General features: G+C 34.6%; 1 non-coding gene across 1 annotated transcript; it reads right to left on the reverse strand.

The window, feature by feature from the left end:
- Nucleotides 1-16604: 16604 nt before the first annotated feature.
- Trnaa-agc (transfer RNA alanine (anticodon AGC)) lies at nt 16605-16677 on the reverse strand. Its single transcript has one exon. It is a non-coding gene; the product is annotated as a tRNA-Ala (tRNA).
- Between the last annotated feature and the right edge of the window lie 3197 nt (nt 16678-19874).

Consider the following 19874-nt stretch of genomic DNA (forward strand, 5'->3'; position numbering starts at 1 on the left):
CACCTGATGTCATTATCTGTTAATTTGTTGAAGTACTTCTTGGATTTATTTAGACTTTTCACATGAGCTACATTTTCTGATAACCTCTTCATGAATTTAAATTCATTTATATATCTTATTGCTCTCTCTCTTAATTTCATTGTTTCAAAATTTTAGGAGTGCCCTCTTTTGAGAGTTCTGAAATGTTAGCTGCAAATCTGTATTCATTTTCTCACTAATTCCTATCATGATTTTTAAATTCTTCTATTTTTTTAAAATTTTGTGGCAAAATCCACACAACATGAATTTACTCTCTTTGCAAATTTTTAAATTATTAGGAAATTTGAAGAAAATGAATTTTCTAATCTCACACACATTTCCGTACAATACTTCTGACACCAGATTCTTGAATGGATATAAACAGAGTGTCCTTTCATTCAATTCTTATACCATATAGCTGGGGAGAGTGTCAAATCCCAAGGTTACATACTCATTTTCATAAGGGTACTCCCACATCCCACCATGCTAATCCCGAGTTTCAGGTTGTGATCTGAACTTTCTTGGGGACGGGGGCGGGGGGGGTGTTGAGGGGCTACAGGGGATTGAATTCAGGGGTACTCAACCACTGAGTCACATTGCCAGACCAATTGTGTGTGTGTGTGTGTGTGTGTGTGTGTGTGTGTGTGTGTGTATTTTATTTAGGGACAGGTTTTCATTGAGTTGCTTAGCGCCTGCATCCCTGTTGCTAAGGCTAGCTTTGAACTCATGATCCTCCTGTCTCAGCCTCCAGAGTCTCTGGGATTACAGGCATGCGCCATACGCCAGGCATAATCTGAAATTCTAACCAACAACTGTTATTGATATTTTAAATTCCATCTTTTTATATTTGTAAACATTATCAGATTTTTATAGTTAATGTTTTATTCTTTTAACTTCTATATTAGAATTAAAAATAATTTACACACTACCATTACAACTTCACAATATTCTATATTTTTGTATGTATTTATTTCTTACAGTGAACTCTATACTTCTTGTTAATGTTATGTTTTTGCTCCATTTTGAAGGATTCTCTTCTATATTTCTTATACGGCAGGTCTAGTGGTGATGAGCTCACTCAATTTTGGCTTAAAATGGATATTTTTTGCCTCTCCTTCATTTTTGAAAAACCATTTTGTTGGACACAGTATTCTTGATTTACACCTTTATTCTTTTAGCATGTTAAATATATCATCTCATTCTGTGCTGTCTTGCAAGGTTTCTACTGAGAAGTTAAATGATAGTCTTACTGAGATTATTTTGTATATGAGTTACTTTGTTTCATTGTCCTAACATTTTTCTTTATCTTTGACTTTTGACAAATTTTTTTCCTTCCCCAGACCTAGAAAGTTTGTAACCATTATATCTTTAAATAAGCTTTCTTCTCTTTCCTTTTTATCTTGTCCTTCTGAGACTCTCATAACACGTATATTGTTTTACTTAATGGCATTCCATAAGTTCCTAGACTTTCTTCCCTCCTTCTATTCTTTTTTTTTTCTTTTTCTTGTCTGACAGAATAATTTCTAGTGACCTGTTTTTGAGGTCACTGATTCTTTCTTATGCTTGATCAAGTCTGCTATTGAATCTCTGTAGTAAAAATTACAGTTCAATTATTAAATTCTTCAGCTCTAAAATTACTGTCTGGTTCCTTTTTATATTTGCTGTCTCTTTTGTGAAATTCTTATTTTGACTGTTAATTGTTTTCCTGAGGTCATTGAGCACCTTTATGGTAGTTACTCTGAATTCTTTGTCAGGTAATTAATATATCTCTATTTCTTTGGGATCAGTATGTGTAGATTTATTTTTTTTCTTTGAACCATTTCTTTCTGGCTTTATTTTAATATCTATATGTTTGGGGAAAAAGACTCCTTTCTCAGTATTTACAGACTGATTTCATTCAGGGAAAGACCTTTACTTATCAGCAGAGTCAGAAATTCTTAGCTTTTCTTAACTTTTCAGCAGATACATCCTCTCTGGTCTTGTGCATATAGACTTCTTCTTGAGTAATTTACCTTTCTTCCCTTCCTTTCCTCCCTCTCTCCCTCCTTCCCTCCCTTCCTTCTTTTCTTCATTCCTTCCTTCCTCTCCTTTGGTGGGAGAGCTTATAATCTCTTGCTCCCTCTGGTGTTTATTCACAATACTAGGGGTCCTCTGAAGCAGTGTCACATCATTCAGCTCTTTTTGTTTGTTTGTTTTCAGCAGCCCCTAGGTATCCAGAATATGCCAGGTCCTGCCCATACTCTGAGAAAGATAAAATAGAATCTTTTCCCTTGGGCATTCCCATCAAAAAAGCTGGAATATATTCCCATCAAAAGCTTGGATGTGCATTCCATTCTTCTTTTCCTTCTAGGAGAGATTACCAAACTGTATCAGCCTTCATTTGTTGTACTATGGATCCTTTGGAGTAAGTAACATGTCATGTAAGTAACATGTAAGTAACATGATTTTTTGTTTGTTCCCAGCAGTCCTGAGCCATCTAAAATATTTCAAGTCCCACTAGGATTCCAAGGTAGGCAAGACAGAAAGCAACCTGGGCAGAACTTTCCTTCAAAGATACGATGTTGGACATATTACCCAGTCATTCCTTTCATGATGAAGAAGCTGGCAACTGGAAATTTTCTCCCAATCATGTGGACCCATGCTGAGGGAGAGACCATGGTGACAGGCTGCCACAAAATTTTTTTTTCTGGTTTTGAATGGCTAGTTTTATGGTCATCTGTACAGGAGCCTCTTACCTGGTGTCTGGATGTTTCACAAAGGGAATTGATCTGTGTGTTATTATTGCATTGGTGTCTCGATGGGAGAAAGGAGAGCCTGGTGCTTCCCATTTCACCATCTTGCTGAGATCCATCTTTAATGCATTTGACTTGTATCTTTGGAATATTTATTGAATTAATAAAATGATATTTGACTACCAATTAACATCTGGGTGTTGTGGCTTAAATACAGTGACCTATGAGTCAATGTTCTTTCTTGAAAGCTTACTATCTAGCCTCAAAGAATTATCACAGACATTGAAAACTATAATAAAGTTGGAATTAAATAACCAGAGAAGCAAAAAGCAAGAATTAACTGTTCATGATGTTGCTTAACTGTGTTCATGGCCTCTGTTCTCTGAAGACTCAGCTCCACCTAGTTTTTTAGGGTTCTTCTAAATAAGAAGGGAACCATCTTGGTATACTCATTGCATCTGATTGAAAACAATGGTGATGATAAAGTTCCAGTTGACAGTTCTCCCAGGATAAGATTCTCCCCTTTTATTGATCAAATTTTGATTATTCAGTCTATGTAGCTCCTCTAAGTAGAATAAACTGAAAATTCTTACTACTAGCAATATTGAAATCTTAAATATTAATAATAGCCCCAAAGAAGCCAGATTTTGGCATATGAATCCATCTTTTAGTGAGAAAAAATACTTTGGATTGCTAAGTACTTTTCTAATCTCGACTATCTCCTTTTTCCCATCAGCCATGGCACAGAGACTTCTGCCTGATGTGTGTTGGCTGCCAGTATCATGACAATTTCAAAGCCATTGTTAATTTATCACTGGATAAATTATAGCTAACAATAATGAATTTAAAAAGACTTGGATATTTCAGGTCAGAAAAGACTGACCACAATTTATATTTAAAAAATCTGTCTTCAGAGGGAATTGCCTAGTTTTACCCAGATCTCATAAAAACAATGATTAAAAAAAATCTCCTTAATTCTAACTCTGTCTTTTAATCATGCTGTTCTCCTTTAGGCCAAAAAGTGATGGGTCTGCTAGTCTCATTTCCTGTTTTTCTCTCATCCAATTTCTTTTTTCTCTTTTCTCACTCTCCTTTTATTTCAACCCTTTCAATCCAATGAATCACTTTTAAGTTTTCCCAGAATCTATCTGGGGTCCAATGGTTTCGCATATTCTTAGAAACTTCTCTACTACCACTTTGAAAAACTTTTAAAATTTCTGTTCTAGATTTCCAAAGTCCTCTGTCCAGTGGCGAATTTACAAATGTGGCAGTTCAGCTAGCCTGGTACCTGACATTATTTCTCTAGAGAAACTCCTCTGTCTGCTACCATCCCAACTACCAATTCCCTGAAGTTGCTGGATTTTTTTTGCTTTCTCAAGCCCTGCATTGGCCTAGTTTTCTTTCTCTGGAATGCCTTTCCTTCCTTTGACTTAATGGCAAAATCTCCTTACCCTTCAAACTTCAATTCCTCTAAGAAACTCTCTCTAATCCTCTTTCCACTGTTTCTCCTCTGTGCTTCAAAATGGATTTTCTAGTCTGTCTCTTTGATAAGATGACAAAGTCAGAGCCCGTAAATCAACACCTTTACTGCTTCCTCAGCGCATTATTCAGTCCTTGCTGCCTAGAACTCTGCCCTGAGTTTTTTATCCTGAAATTTCTCCTTTTGTATAGGCTATACCGCATATAATGTCCCCATTCCTTGGAGCTCAGATTCATATAGACAGCTTTGGGATCTTCCCTTATTGCTTTAGAGCTTCATTTAATTGCCATAAGGACATCTATCCTCTCCTCTAAATGGAGACTTCTGTGTGTAGTCCCCTACTTGGAGGCCTCAGCTTTAAAGGCTGCCACTGTGAGCTCAGGGACTGGATCCTCCATTCATTAACTCTGTCACCAGGGGCAGTTACTGAGCCTTGGTGTCCTCACCTGCCAGTATCTTCTTTCATTAAATTGAAAGAAAAAAAAATTTCAATAACCAGTTAGCACAATACCAGGCATTTAGTGAGCACTCGACAGATGTTTTCATCTGATTTTACTATTAAGTCAAGGTGAGGTAGTCATGTCAAATTTATATTTTCCTCCGCCTTTGTTCATTGAACTAAATCAGTGATTATTTCAATCATCATTACAGGAGGTAGTCAAGTCTGGAGACACAGATATGGGAGTCATCGGTAAATAAATGTAAAGTCTTGACACTGGATGAGATTTTACCTGCAGAGTGATTTCAGGCAAAGAAGAGGTTCAAAGAGTGTTCTTGGGGGAAACTCCAATGTTTAGAAATTAGTATGGGAAGTGTAGTGTAAGACACTGGAATAAATGGGAGTCAGCAATGGGAAAATCTGAGGAGATACAAGAACCAAAACAGTCTGTAGCAGGCTGAAGAGAAAATAGGAAGATAAATTGGTGGTGAGGATTTTTTTGTTAATTTGTTTTATTGGTGCATTATATTAATTATACATAATAGTGGGATTTGTTACATATCCATACATGCACACAATATAACAACATAATTTGGTCAATTTTGTTTATCTTTTGAGGAGATTGGCAGTGTGCTAAAAGAACCTGGGGCAGGAGAAGAAAGAGATGTAGAGGGATGAGTGACGAAGGAAAGTAATTTTGTAAGACGGGGAATTTCACAGCCTGAAAACTTTGATGATTAAGAGGAGAGTGAGAATATTGCCAGAATGATATTGTTGAGGAGAGAGATAGTATGGGCTCCAGTGCATGATGGAGTGGTGGATGTTAAGTAGGATACTGAGGTTTTATTTATTCTAGGTAGAGGAAAGATAGAATGTGTGAGTGTAGGCGTAGGTGGATTCATATCTTTGCAAATAGAGCTGCTCTTCTGATTATGTTTTTTTTTCCCCTCAGCAGGGAGTGGCAAACAGAGAGGATGTGTTGGAAGTTTGAAGAAACAGGAGCAAGTATGGAATAATTACCTAGGAGAGTAGGAAATTGGATTAGGGAAAAGACCTGAATTCCCATGTAGCTCTCTAAGGGCCCCTTGAGCTTAATGGATGTACCAGCGCATTTAGCTATTTCAAGATAAAACAGGATATAAAAGAAGAGTATTTAATCCTGGTACAACACCCTGTGTTTTGTTTTGTTTGAAGAAGATAATATATTTTTTTAAATTTAAGAAATAAACAAAAACAAACATAAAGTTATATAATTATATATAGGAATACATTCTCATGGCTTTTGGTCTTCCAAAGCTAATGAGATTGTAAGAAAGAAAGATCTAGGAATTTAGGGCATCTACAAATGGGGACTGGTGGGTCTTTAAAAGAAATCATGGAACCCCGGTCTCTTCTTCTTATACTCTTTCATATCCTGGCCTTGAGGTGAATGGCTTTCCTACACCTCTCCTGATATGCTGTGCACTAGAGGCCTAAGAGCAATGTGTCCATCTGATCATGAACTGAAACCTCCAAACTGTGAGCCATGATAAACCTTTTTGCTCTATAAGTTGATTGCATCAGGTATTTGTTACAATAGCAGAAAGCTAATGCAATGTTTCTCATGAGTAAAATAAATTTACAAAAATGAGTTTGTATACTCATTCATGTCAATGTCAATCTATATACTAAATATTAACTAATTTTATACAAAATGAACATAAATACAAGTTTTACTATTTTCTCCCTTCTTTCATTAGTGATTTGGTATTACCACAACCCAATGTGTAGACATTTTATCTAAATGATGCAAAAATCTAAAGACAGTTTCACATGAAAAGTTGAAGAGAAAAATAGCATGTGTTAGGGAGGCCAAATACAGTGGTCAAAAAGTCAGTGTTTGAACTTGACTGGAGCATTTGACAGTCTAGCATCACCTGTGGTGAACAAATTGATAGTCTTAAGCTTTTGACTAGAGTTCTCATGGTACAAAAGGAGAAAACTCATGTAAATTGAAGTCCTAGACATATAAAGATAATAGGTCAGTAATTGCCAAGGACCTGAAATGATTAGATTTGAGTAGTTATTTGAAGCGATTTATAAAACCCCAATTCTATCCTGAAGCATATCTATTTGGATCATGATCCATGAGCATCAAGGGAAGACAAAAAAAAAATTAGCAATTTTATGTTCCTCTGGTCAAACTACAATAAAAAATAGTAAAAGAAGTACAGAAGAATTTCTTTACTATGGACTTGTATAAAAATTTCTCTTGCTATGAATATCTGAGTTTAAAAAAAATCACTAAATGAACCCAGAGTAATTTCCCATCCTCTCCATTGAAATTTGCTTTTTGTAAGAAAAATCACTCATGAATCTTAGAAATCAGACAACAGTCTTAATTTTATCTAGATATTTTCGTATTTTTGTATAAGACATACAAATATGGTTTTCCTTTACAAAAACAGTCGTGGTTAATGTACTTCAGATATGTGTATGTGTTTATGAAAAGCCCTGAATGGATGGACCCACATCAACCACAATTACTTGGTGCCTGGTTTTACTTTAAAAAAATCCAAAAATTATGAAATATGATTGACAAATGGATGGCAAATTTTCTTGGTAAAGTAAAACTCAAGGAGAACTTAATGTATCATTTTTCTGTTTATTTTTTCCATATATGCAAAAAAAGAAAGAATACCAGCTTGTTTTTTGGTCTTTCAGCTTAAGTCATCTTTCTCTTCTTCTAAAGTGGGTTATTGATTTAAATGTGCAAATTTCTCATTGTGCATTTTTAAACTGTAAAAAAAAAATGTCTGGCCCTGGCGGAGATGATGGCATCTGTAAAATATAACTGCCTCTTAATAATTTAAAATTCTAAGAAGATGCAAGAGGAATTGATGTAATCAACTGGTGGGAGGATGAGTAGATGTAGACTCTAGATTTCATCTTAAATAAATATTTTTCTGGGGTTTAAGTGAATGAGAAAAAATTCACTTATAACATGCAAGACATCAACAATAAATATTGCTAGGGAAGTGGGTGATGAGGGATGTGTGTTATTCTGTTTCTAAATATTTCTTGATATTTTTTAATTAATTTCATAATCTGGAATAAATGTAGAACTGCAAACAATTAGAAATGAGGTAGATCACAATTTTTCATACAATATAAAAGCATCTCATATTTCAAAATTAAGGTAACTGGGGAACCATATGGTTTTGGAAGCCTTTAATGAGCATTCTAAAGCTCTAACCCAAAATTTAGAAACCAAATAAAGCAAGTATTAGTTTGGGCTTCAAGAGCAAATACTTTTAGTCTCTGACGATTGAAGGCAAGTTGCAGGATAGATGTTCACACAAAGCCAGACTGTAAATGGATTGTAGTCACTCCCCTGAGTAGTTTCATTTTCAGATAAATTTAGAGAAATCCTGAATCTCTTCCTGAGTGAACATCAGTAAAGCTGGGACTCTTTCCAAGAGCTCATAGAGGGATTTATCCAGAGTCTGAATTTCTGTTGCACTAACAATGTCAGATAAGTACTTGGACTAAGAACATCACTATCAGTGGGTTTACTGGTCTCTGTAGTAAATTCTGCATTTATAGGTTATATGTGAAAACTTTATGACCTCAGGTCAGAGAACAGGACTGGAATCATCTCCTGCATGTAGCAAGTGACATTAAAATAACTGGCGTTGCTAATCTTTGTACAATTGAAAGGCCCTATCTTTATAGACAAACAGGAAAGAAAAGTAACCAATAAAATAAGAAGTTTCTGATTAAATTTAAGTGACCAAGAAGCAAAAGAAACAGAAAATACATAGCTTATGTTAGCTACTTAGTAAGGAATGAATAAAAATTGTAAGATATTAGATAATAAGAATGGAAGGAAGGAAGGGGAAAAAAGAACAAAAACTGTGAAAATCAATATTAAAGTTTACGGTTTATTCGTTGGTTCAAATACAAGTGTGTTTAATTGATATCATTACAGAATAAAATGGGCTAGGGATGGATATTTTTTAATTAATTTCATAATTAATTAAAAAATATCCATATTTTTTAATGTTCACACCATATGACTACATTTTTTGTAATCTAAAGAATTATTACTCTAAGGATCTGGTGGTCATAATAATGAATCTTAATTCTAGATTTGGTAGTTAAACAAAGATCCTCAATCTTAAAAACTTAGCATTGCTAAAGCAAAACTAAACCAAATAGCAAATGATACAATAACCACACCCCAGAAAGAGCTGAATTTCCCTGGGACTCTGGTTTGAGATATTTTTGCCATGATACCTGTTTGCTTTATAGCATTCAGTATTTACTATGGGAATACAAAGAATTCTTAGTCCTGTCCAATTCTGTATACTTCAGAGAAGGAAATGTGCAATAAAAATACATATATTTTAGCTCTCATTGGGATTATGTCAATCTGAAAACAAAAAGAACTAATATTTCTGTAGCATTTCTTCTATGTTGGGCACCACCATAAATATTGCATGCATTAACTCTTTTTTTTTTCCCTCCCTTGGCACTGGAGATTAAATGCTGGGTGCTTTACTATTGAGCTCCATCCCTAGCCCATTTTATTTTTCTTTATTTTGAGACAGAGTCTCACTAAGTTGCTTAGAGCCTTGCTAAGTTACTGAGACTAGCCTTGAACATGAGATCCTCCTGCTTCAGCTTCACATACCCCTGGCGTTACAGGTGTGCACCACTGGCAAGTGTGTAAACTCTTTAATTCTTGTAGCAACTATGGAGTCAATGTTATTGTTCCTTTCCCATAGGTGAGGAGTTGAAGTTGCCCGAGATCCTGTAACTTGAAGGAGGTGATGGAGCAAGAGTTTGAATCTGGACCACCTGTTTCTATAGTCAGTACTCTAGTCCACTTGTATCTTTCTATTCCAGCTTTAATTGTCTCAGTTCCTCAAGAGCCTTGACATTTCTCCCATCCAGTGTCTACTCTTTTAAACTGTATTTCCTATTCTTCCTTCCTCACCTAAGCCAGACCTGCTCATTCTTTAGATGTGAGTTTAAGAGATACTTCTTTAGAGAAGCATTCTTAACACTCTGTACTTAACCTTCAGGCTACTTTTTAATGATTGCAGTGAAATAATCTTGGCTTAGATGTGCAGTCTTTGCATCACTTCCTGAAATACTGGTTCTCTAGGGAAGGATGGATGCCATTTTTTGTTTACCTTGTTTACCTAGATCAGTGCTTTGACTAAGTGTGTGCAGAATTTTTGTACTTAATATTTTTTTTAAAAAAAAAGAAAACAAAGCATGCATTTGCGTTCAATTTCAATGAAATTCAGACTGACACATTTTAAAGAATAATTAAATGGTTTTATATGCCATTTTGGGGTCTCTGTGGTAAACTTTAAAGCTTACAAATACCTTCCATCTTTATTCTCCTATGATTAAAAAATTTTAAAAATTCAAAGTATAAACCAATTTTATTAACCAGCTTTAACATTTAGCCTGAATCAAACTGGTTGGAAACAGTAATTTTCCATTCATTGGTTAAATTCTTTGTGAATATTTCCTTTCATAATGGAACTATTTCGACTTAATGAAGTGTTAGTTACTGGAACAAAAATTATAGCCTCAAACGAATTAATAGTTCCACCAAATTGTGCTTGTCTCACCACAGTGCTGTTGAATGTAGCAAAGGCAATAGGGAAGCAGTAAACAGGCCAAAGAGGGTGCTGGGGTTGGGGGCTGCCTTATCATTCCCATGGGTTCAAAAGCTATGAAAATGCAGGGTAAAGATGGGTTTTAAAATTGAAATAAAGCAAAAGAAAAAAATTCAAAAGTGATTTTTATTTCACAAGTCCCTAAGAACAATTATTTTTATAAAACCCCCAAATCTTGGCCAGAATACTAACATTAAAACCTATGGAATGGTTTACGTTTTATTTCAACACCATAGAGTTTCAGATGGAAACGTCTGCATTCAGATGATGTGGCTAGCTTACTGATCTTTAGGAAACATACACCTCCAAAGCTCTCCTCTACTTTCTGTAAGAATTGATTTTTGATTAATTTTTTTTCTGGTGAAGGAAGTAATGACTTCACTTATTGATAAGCTATGAGAAAGATATTTTTTTTTCTTTTTATCATTGGAAAGTTGGAAACCCTGGTCTTGTCTGTGAAAAAAAGAATCTATTATTTTTTGTGTGTGCATTTCTGAAATCAATTTTTGCTGGAAACACATTTACCGTATTTAATAAAGGGTACCTTAGCTTTGCTTGGTTTCTAACAAATAAGTTGGAAAATATGAGAAAACCAAATAGATTTACAAACAAGCTTGTCTATATTTGAATTTGTTTTACCATAAAATAAAATCTTTGCTTACAGTTCGCTAAACATAAGTGAGATTATATAAACCAGGGAATTTTTGAAAGTACAAAGAACTTAAGAGTGCCATTTAAAAGATTTGATTTTTATTTCAATGATGATGAAATGAGTAGTTTTAATTTATAAGTCTTTCTAAAGAGAACAAATATTATGAGTAGTACACTAGATTAAAATATTATTTTATTATAAATGCTTCAAACATATTTTAATATTTTGTTGAATGTTTTCTTGATGTAAAAAGCAATGCTCATCTTTTTATTTTAGAATTTTATAATTCTACAACCTTTATAAGTCCATCTTCCATAGAAGAAAAGAACACTGCTATTGTTTGTGAAATATGATTGCACCTTAACAATATTCTTAGGGCAAATTCCAGCCATTTTCTCCTCAAAATAGTCACTGAGTGAATGCTTTAGGTTATAAAAATTTATTAAAATATTTTCCTTCTTTAGTATTAGATTGTCTCAGTTAACAGGAAAACAACTTTAAGCTTATTAGTAACTTCTGTGTGCTCATGTATAGGAAGTATATACACTTACCCAGGTATGCAATAATTAACATGACAGATGTGTCTGTTGGCCTAAGATTCATGCCATAAAAATCTTAATCATTGTTAATGTCTAAACTATCATATAGAAAACCAATATATTTGGTTGATAGTTCATACTTTTAATTTCAATTTAATCATATGTACCTGAGTTAGAATTATTTCAAACTTATCTGCATTTGATAATATGATTTTATTTGTAATCAAATGAGAAATCAAGACACTTCTTTTTATCCTAGTTGTCCACTTCTCTATTCTCTTCTAGGATACTGATAGTGTATTCTTTAATTATAACAGTAATGCTTTTTTTCTGCTTTTTTGGAGCTTTTTATAGAAATTTTGTCACTAATTTTTTCTTTGGTTTTCTTTCTTCTTTGTTTATAGTGTCTGAGCATCTGTCAACATTTAGAAATTTTTTTTATAACTTTCTTTCTTTCTTTCTTTCTTTCTTTCTTTCTTTCTTTCTTTCTTTCTTTCTTTCTTTCTTTCTTTCTTTCTTTCTTTCTTTCTTATGTGATGCTGAGGATGGAACCCAGTGCCTCACCCATGCTAGGAAAGTGCTCTACCACTGAGCTACAGCCTCAGCCCTCTGTCAACATTTTTATTAAAAATAATTATAGAATTATAGGTTATATGGAAGTATATAAACTCTGTCTAATTTTTTGGGATGATCATGTTTCAATTTGTTTGAGGGCGGTTCCGGTTTATATCTGTCACCCAAACTCTCTTTTCACTCTCAAATATGTCCCAGCTTGGACTATAAAATATGACCCCTCCCCTAGTGTTCTTATCTTAAACAAAATATCCAGAATTTTCCAAATCCTTTCACATGGTATACGTATTTGACAATTGATCTCTTTATTTTCTTTGAAAATGCTTGTTTTCAACAATAGTAGATACTTCCATTTTACTTTACACTATTTATTTGCCTTATTTTAAAAAGAAAAATATTTTTCCAGCAAGAGTGGTTCCATATCTTTGATCTCCACTCTTTGAAATGTTATTTGGACACTTAATTGGCTTCCACTGGCTTTGAACTGTTCAATCCTTATACTTTTGGACCACATGAAGGTGTTGAAGGATTGGGGCTTAGGCCAGAAAATGGAGGCTTTCAGAAGAGTAAAGTCCTTGAAACCAACACCACTCCACCTTTGATATTGATCACTATAAGCAATGCTTACTCTTCACAAATTTTCTTCAATCTTTGATACCTCTTCCCTGTAGAGGTATCTTTTACTTTCCTATTATTTGAAAAGTGTAGAAGCATTGATAAAGATAAAATTTTCTAAAGTGAAATATTATTTTTTGTTTTAATTGATTTTTATTAGTGCATTAGTAGTAGGATTCATTGTGATATATTCATACATACACAGAACATAATTTGGTCAATTTAGTTCCTTAATACCTCCCCTTTCCCTCCCCTGGTTTTCTTCTTCTACTTCTTTGATCTGTCTTCTATTTTCTTGAAAGCCCGCCCCGCTTTCCCCCTTTTATTCTGTAGTTTCCACATGTGAGAGAAAACACATGACCCTTTATTTTCTGAGTCTGTTTTATTTTCACTTAAAACAATGCTCTCAAGTTCCATACATTTTCCTGCAGATGACATAATTTTATTCTTTTTATGATTGAAAATGTATATAATATATAATATACTGTCTTTTCCTTATTCATTCTTCTCTTGATGGACTCCTGGGCTAATTCCATAATTTGGATATTGTGAATTGTGCTGTTATAAGCATGATTATGCATGTATCTCTATAATACGTGACTTTAATTCCTTTGGATAAATATGGAGGAGTGGGATAAGAAGGTCATGTGGTTTTTCCATTTCCAGACTTTGGAGTAAATTAAATACTGATGATGTCTACAGTGGTTTTTCTAACTTTCAGTCCCACCAAAAGTGAATGATATTCCTTTTGCCCCATATACTCAGCAGCACTCATTACTTGTGTTCTTGATGATTGCTATTCTAACTGGAGTGAGATGAAATCTTAATGAGTTTTTATTTGCATAAAATGAAACATTCTTCTTTGGAGGGAGCCAAATAAATTTCATATGTTTCATTGATGAGTTGCACTATATAATACATCTCCATCTACGTTTTTTAGTAAAATGACCACCCCGTACAGATTTGATGATGAGAAGGAATCATTTTCTTTTTAAGGCATGAGAAATGAAGAACTATATGGAGTAGGATAGTAATTGTTATTAGGAAAGCCCCAAATGAGAATAAAAGTTTTTTTTAAAAAGTCATAATAGAAAAATGAGTCCTGTGTTTAGTCAGGAGAAATGACTCGTGACCACACCGGGTTAGTATGGTAAAGCAATATAGCTAGAAGATATTGATGTCTTGTTTGTAATTTTTCTTCATGTATCCAAAATTTAATAGTTGCTTTGATAAAATGTAAAAGATATAAGATTAGATGTAACATAAATTTTGAAAAATGGAAAAGCATGGTAATCATAAATAAGAAGTAATATTAGAAGGAAAAGAAAGGGTAAAAATATGATGACACTGTGGATTCTGCAACTAAATCTGAGAGAGGAAATGGAAAAGTTAAATGATCACTGGAGGCAGGTTTGGAACACCAGTGCAAAGGCCTTTTGGCCATATCCTAACGTGTAAATCACTCCTAGTCCTTCAGGGAATCCCACTGCTACAGAGCCCCACAGGAGCAAGCACCTCCCATCCTTGAGACTCTTGACTTCTGAACCTGGAAGAAGCACTTGCCAAAGATAAAGCTTTAATGTGTAAAATATTTAAAAAAAAACCACACACACAAAACCTTAAGCTCTTCTTTCAAAGCATTTTTTCCATCCCCTTGATGTTCCTCTGCCAAGAAAAAGTTCTAACCTTGGGAGATTTCACCCTATGTATTAAAACTTTGGCGAGGATTACCGACAAAGGGATTGAGTGGGTGTTCACTCAGAATTGAAATTACGACTCCGTGCTGGATCTGGGAGGTCAGCTTTCTGTCTGCTGAAAGTGTTCTAAGATCCTGAAGACCAGGAAGCATGTAGTAGACAGGGTAAGAACTCAGTGGAGGGGTTGGGAGGGAGCTTGGGGAATTCAAAATACCATTCCTTATCCCTAAGGCACTGTAAGATTCAGTAGAAAATCATAAATATTCTTCAGGAAGATAAAAATATTGGGATCTAACATGAAGTGCCGACTAAAGTCGCCCTTTGCCATCATTTCAGTGTACCTGTCTGTAAATCACCTTCTAGAGAAGAAAAATTTTTCTCACATATACACCAGACCATTTTTTTTTTTAGGTTTTATTCTTTCTTATTTGATAATGTCTGAGAGTAATTTCAATTTTCTTCTTTCTTTACAATTTGACTTCAAAAACAATTGTTCCAAACCCTAAAGGTGGGTTTGCAAAGATAAGTATTTACCTATCCTAGAATAGGAAAATGCCTATTGATTCCGTGTGACTTTATTCATATAATTGGCGAAGAGGAAGTGAAGGGTCAGAATTCTCACTGTCAACCACATTTTATTTTTCTCCCAGAAGCAGCCTAGAGGGATCTTGTTTATCTTCTTTAGAGCATAGTTTAAAAAAGTCATTCTGGACTAACCATGACACAGTTATTTAATTGTATTTAAAAATACTATTACCGACATTAAAAAAAAAAACACAGAATATTTTTAGGTTGCTATTTGCTACCAGATTGCCAATTGTTACCAGATTGAGTCTCACCATCTTTGAAGTGATAGGCAGATTTTACCTTGGATTTAGTAATGGCTATAGCCACTGAGCAAAACTACATTTCCAACCCTCCCTAGTGGCCGTGTGGGGTCTTGTGATGAAGTTTTGCCTGAATATGATAGAGTTTTTTTGTAATTGGTAACACGAATTCCTCAATGATAGAGAAGTCCAAAAGATTTCACATAAAAAGTGAAGTTATAGAAGAAGTATTAAAGAAATATTGCTCTATCAGCAAAAGGAAGACATCTTTAATGTCATCTGAGAACAGTTGGAGATGACCATCAACTATTGATATTAGGGAGGGATAGTATGTTTGGCTTTTGAAGAAAAGAATAATTATTGCATGAGAAATGATTCAACAGACACTAGTATGGCAGTATTGTATAAACGTGGCTGTATAACCAATGTGATCCTGCAATCTGTACACGTGGGAATAGTAAGAATTCATACCCCATTTGAATCAAATGTATGATTTATGATATGATATGTCAAGATCAATGTAATGTTTTGAGCAACTAATAAATTTCTGATGTTAAAAAAAAATGATTCAAGTCAAATTTGGATCTGTCAAGGTAATAACCACCCATGTGAAGTGAAGGAAGGGTCTGAATGAAACATGTGTGAAATTTTGAGCTTGTGAGACTAAATGAATACTAGGAAGAGGAAAATTTGATTTCTTGAAGTTTCTTTTTTTTTTTTTTTTTTTAGAGAATTTTTTAATATTTACTTTTTTAGTTTTCGGCAGACACAACATCATTGTTTGAATGTGGTGCTGAGGATCGAACCCGGGCCGCACGCATGCCAGGCAAGCGTGCTACCGCTTGAGCCACATCCCCAGCCCCAGAAATATTTTTTTATACCTTTATTTTCTTTCTTTCTTTATTTTTTTTGCTTATATTTATTTATTTATTTATTTTTAATTTTAATTTTTATTTTTTTTATTGGTTGTTCACAACATTACAAAGCTCTTGACATATCATATTTCATACATTAGATTGAAGTGGGTTATGAACTCCCAATTTTACCCCAAATGCAGATTGCAGAATCACGTCGGTTACACATCCACAATTTTACATAATGCTCAATTAGTAATTGTTGTATTCTGCTACCTTTCCTATCCCCTACTATCCCCCCTCCCCTCCCCTCCCTTCTTCTCTCTCTACCCCATCTACTGTAATTCATTACTCTCCTTGTTTATTTTCCCATTCCCCTCACAACCTCTTATATGTAATTTTTGTATAGCAATGAGGGTCTCCCTTCATTTTCATGCAATTTCCCTTTTCTCTCTCTTTCCCTCCCATCTCATGATTCTGTTAATCTTTATTTATTTTTAATGTGGTGCTGGGGATCGAACCCAGTGCCTCCCGCGTGCTAGGCAAGCACTCTACCACTGAGCCACAACCCCAGCCCTCCTGCAGTTTCTTGACTGAGATTCCAATAAATCCTGAAAAAAATTGTAAAAATCAATTCTATATATTTTGATTTTATTTTTTAAAAAAAGTTCAGTGATATCTCAGTATAAAAACTGGAAATAGTCCCAATTAATGTAATTATGACTCTTACTATTATTAAAACCTGGGTTTACTTCTAAATTGGTACATATCTCAGAAAGATCAGATTTAATTGAGGACTATACCTGCTCTCAAAATGATGTCCTTTTAGTTTTAACCAAAGGTTGAGACTTCTTGCTTGTTCTTGTGTGTTGATGTGTCCCCATATGGTAGCTCATGGACTACCCAAGGAGCTAGGAGGAGCTATCTTTTTCTCTCTGGGTTTTGTTTTCTTGTTATTTTGCATTCAAATAACAACATTGGCACTGGCTGCCATATAGTTTTAAATTTTATTCATGAAATAAACTTCGAGCAACTTTAATTTATGTGTTTATTTTTGTAAACCCTCACTGTATCATTCTCTCTATGGGTAGTCTCCTCTCTAAGGAACTAAGCTCAGCTGAGTCATTTGTTGACTACGTTAAGGTTTTGCCTTTTAACAATGGTATGTTAGTACATAAAAACTGGGCACATTTATCAAAGTGGACTCCAAAATTTTTGAAACTTGCTTTTAAAATTTGGTGCTACAAGGAAATAGTATAACTCTCAAATGTGATTGTCTAAAGCCTGTTGAATTTATTCCCTTATACTCTTTAGCTATAACCACAATATGTTTGCTCAGTTACTTAGGGGACAAAAATGCAAACATTCTAAATACAGTTTAACAAAGGACTGTCTCGGCACACGAATAAAAAAAAGAAAGGACCTGGGGCTTGTTTGAGTAAATTCATAGGAGTCAGCAATATAATGCTATTGTGGAAATGAGCCTCCCTGACTTAGTGTAGAGAAAGGAGTACAACAGATAAAAGGCTATGACATTATCTGTTAAGTTTATTTTATTTCCCCATATTTAAAAATGTGTACAAAAGTGAAAAATTATAAGATATTAAAATAACAAAAATGGAGTATATAAAGAGTAATATAACTAGGGGCTGGGATTGGGGCTCAGTGATAAAGCGCTTGCCTAGTGTGTATGAAGCACTAGGTTCGATCCTCAGCATCACATAAATAAATAAAATGAAGGTATTGTGTTCATCTACAACTAAAACTATACACACACACACACACACACACATATATAAAACAAGATAATATAACTAGTACTATTTGTTGTAATAGAAGTACTGAGTTTTAAATTTAGGGAAATTCAAACAGTTTTTTGATTATGGTCATCATCTGTACAAACATATGAAATTGAGGAGGGTTGCCCTTCTTTATGATTCTAGACAATACAAATACAATAAACTGTAGAAAAAATAAAGGAAAAAAGATTAGAATTAGGCATGAGGAAAAGATTTTTTAATATGAAGGTGATGGAATCCAGGGATATTGTAGACGCTGAGACTACATATTAGATGCTCAATAAATCTTTCCTTTCTTTCTGGTTCCTTCTCTCTCTAAGGTCTTCTAGAAATCAGGCATCTGTTCTAGATGATTCAGATATTCACCAATCTGAAGAACTAAACAAGCTGAATTGTTTTAAAGTCTGTCCTCCACTTCTTTCTCTGCACAGTATCTGTGTTTCAACAGAAAGTGGCTGACTCTTTGGGTAAAACTTAAAAAATCACAAACTGGAATGATGAACGTTCTGGAAGGAAGGGGTTCTGAGAAAGCTTGGCAGATTTTTATCTCTGACACTTTTTTAAGCCTCCAGTAGCACTCTGGCAAAACATTTTGAGTCATGGGGGCCATGCTGGGATAAAATAGATTGGAATGGTTAGTCGACCTAGCAGCTACACAACCTCCAAACTTAGAAAACATTGCAATTATCCTGTCTTGTTGAAACAAAATGCTTATATGTAGTGAGTCTCATTTCTGAGTCACCTCAGAGAAACAAGATCCTTAGTAGATTCCCTTATAAATGTTTAATTACCTAAAAACTGTGCATGGTAATCTTTAAAAATATTGTAAATCGATTGTCATATGTTGGGTACGAGCAAAGATTTAACTAAGTCAGGCTTCTCCATGACACCCTTTCCAATCCCCTAAAGATAGTCCTTACAGGTGTCCTATCACAGAGACAGTGATATTATCAGCATATGTCCCGTCTGCAGACCAAGAAGAATGGTTTCTACGTGGACATTTGTGAGCATCATGAAGACGTTAGGGCATTTGACAATTTTGAGAGACAAACTTAAGTTCAAAGTAGATAATAATGAGGTCCAGAGGTGTGGGGGTGTTTCTCCTTTATTATTGAAAGGTCTGCTAGCCTCAAGCAAACTGTATTTTTGATGATATGAGTTCATTAATCTTTTGAGAATTTTAGGTTGCTTTTTTTTTTTTTTTTTTACTACCAGAGGGCAGACAAGGAAGAAAACATAAAGGGTTGAAATGGGAGAACAAAAGTACTGATTTGTGTTTCCTTCTCTTTCTAACAGGCACATTCTGAGGAAAAAATTGGAACACATAAATGAAACAAAAACACACAGACAGAATTATCGTGCGCCTTAACCTTTAGTTCCAGACTTTACAGGGGCACGGTTCTCACATCAAGAGATGTGTATAGTTGTGGCGATGTTTGTGACATGAGGCAAAATAAGATCTGTAAGGGCACCAGGGAAAATAAAATTTCCTACCCAGGGGTTTCCATGCGACTCCATGACCCTGCTGTGCATTGCTTTAAAAAGCAAAGATAAATATCAATGTTCAAAGTTCTCAGGCAATTTCAGAATTTGAGGTTATTGATTCTCAATTTATTTTCTTTCTGGCTATTGTGTTTTGTGCTGAATAGACTCAGACTCTTAACAACCTTGTTCCATTGTGGTTTTTCTAAGCTCCAGAGCTCTGCCTCATTTAGTTTCTACTGCAACTCAGGCCCCCAACACTTTCTTTTCTTTTATTGATTTCTTCCAGGCTTTGGGCATGAAATAAATCATGATATGTAAAATATTTGACATTTAGGTTTCTTTTTGGGTTAGAATACTGTGATGAACACATCTAAGGAAGGTTTCCTTTGTAGGTCTTGAATTTCTATCATTCCTGGGGTCACCTGGAGCCTAAAGGGGAAATCTTGAAATTTACCTCTGATGGTTTAGGCTCTTTCTACTCTGAGT

The sequence above is a fragment of the Ictidomys tridecemlineatus genome, chromosome 7, assembly GCF_052094955.1.
Source record: "Ictidomys tridecemlineatus isolate mIctTri1 chromosome 7, mIctTri1.hap1, whole genome shotgun sequence".
NCBI lineage: Eukaryota > Metazoa > Chordata > Mammalia > Rodentia > Sciuridae > Ictidomys > Ictidomys tridecemlineatus.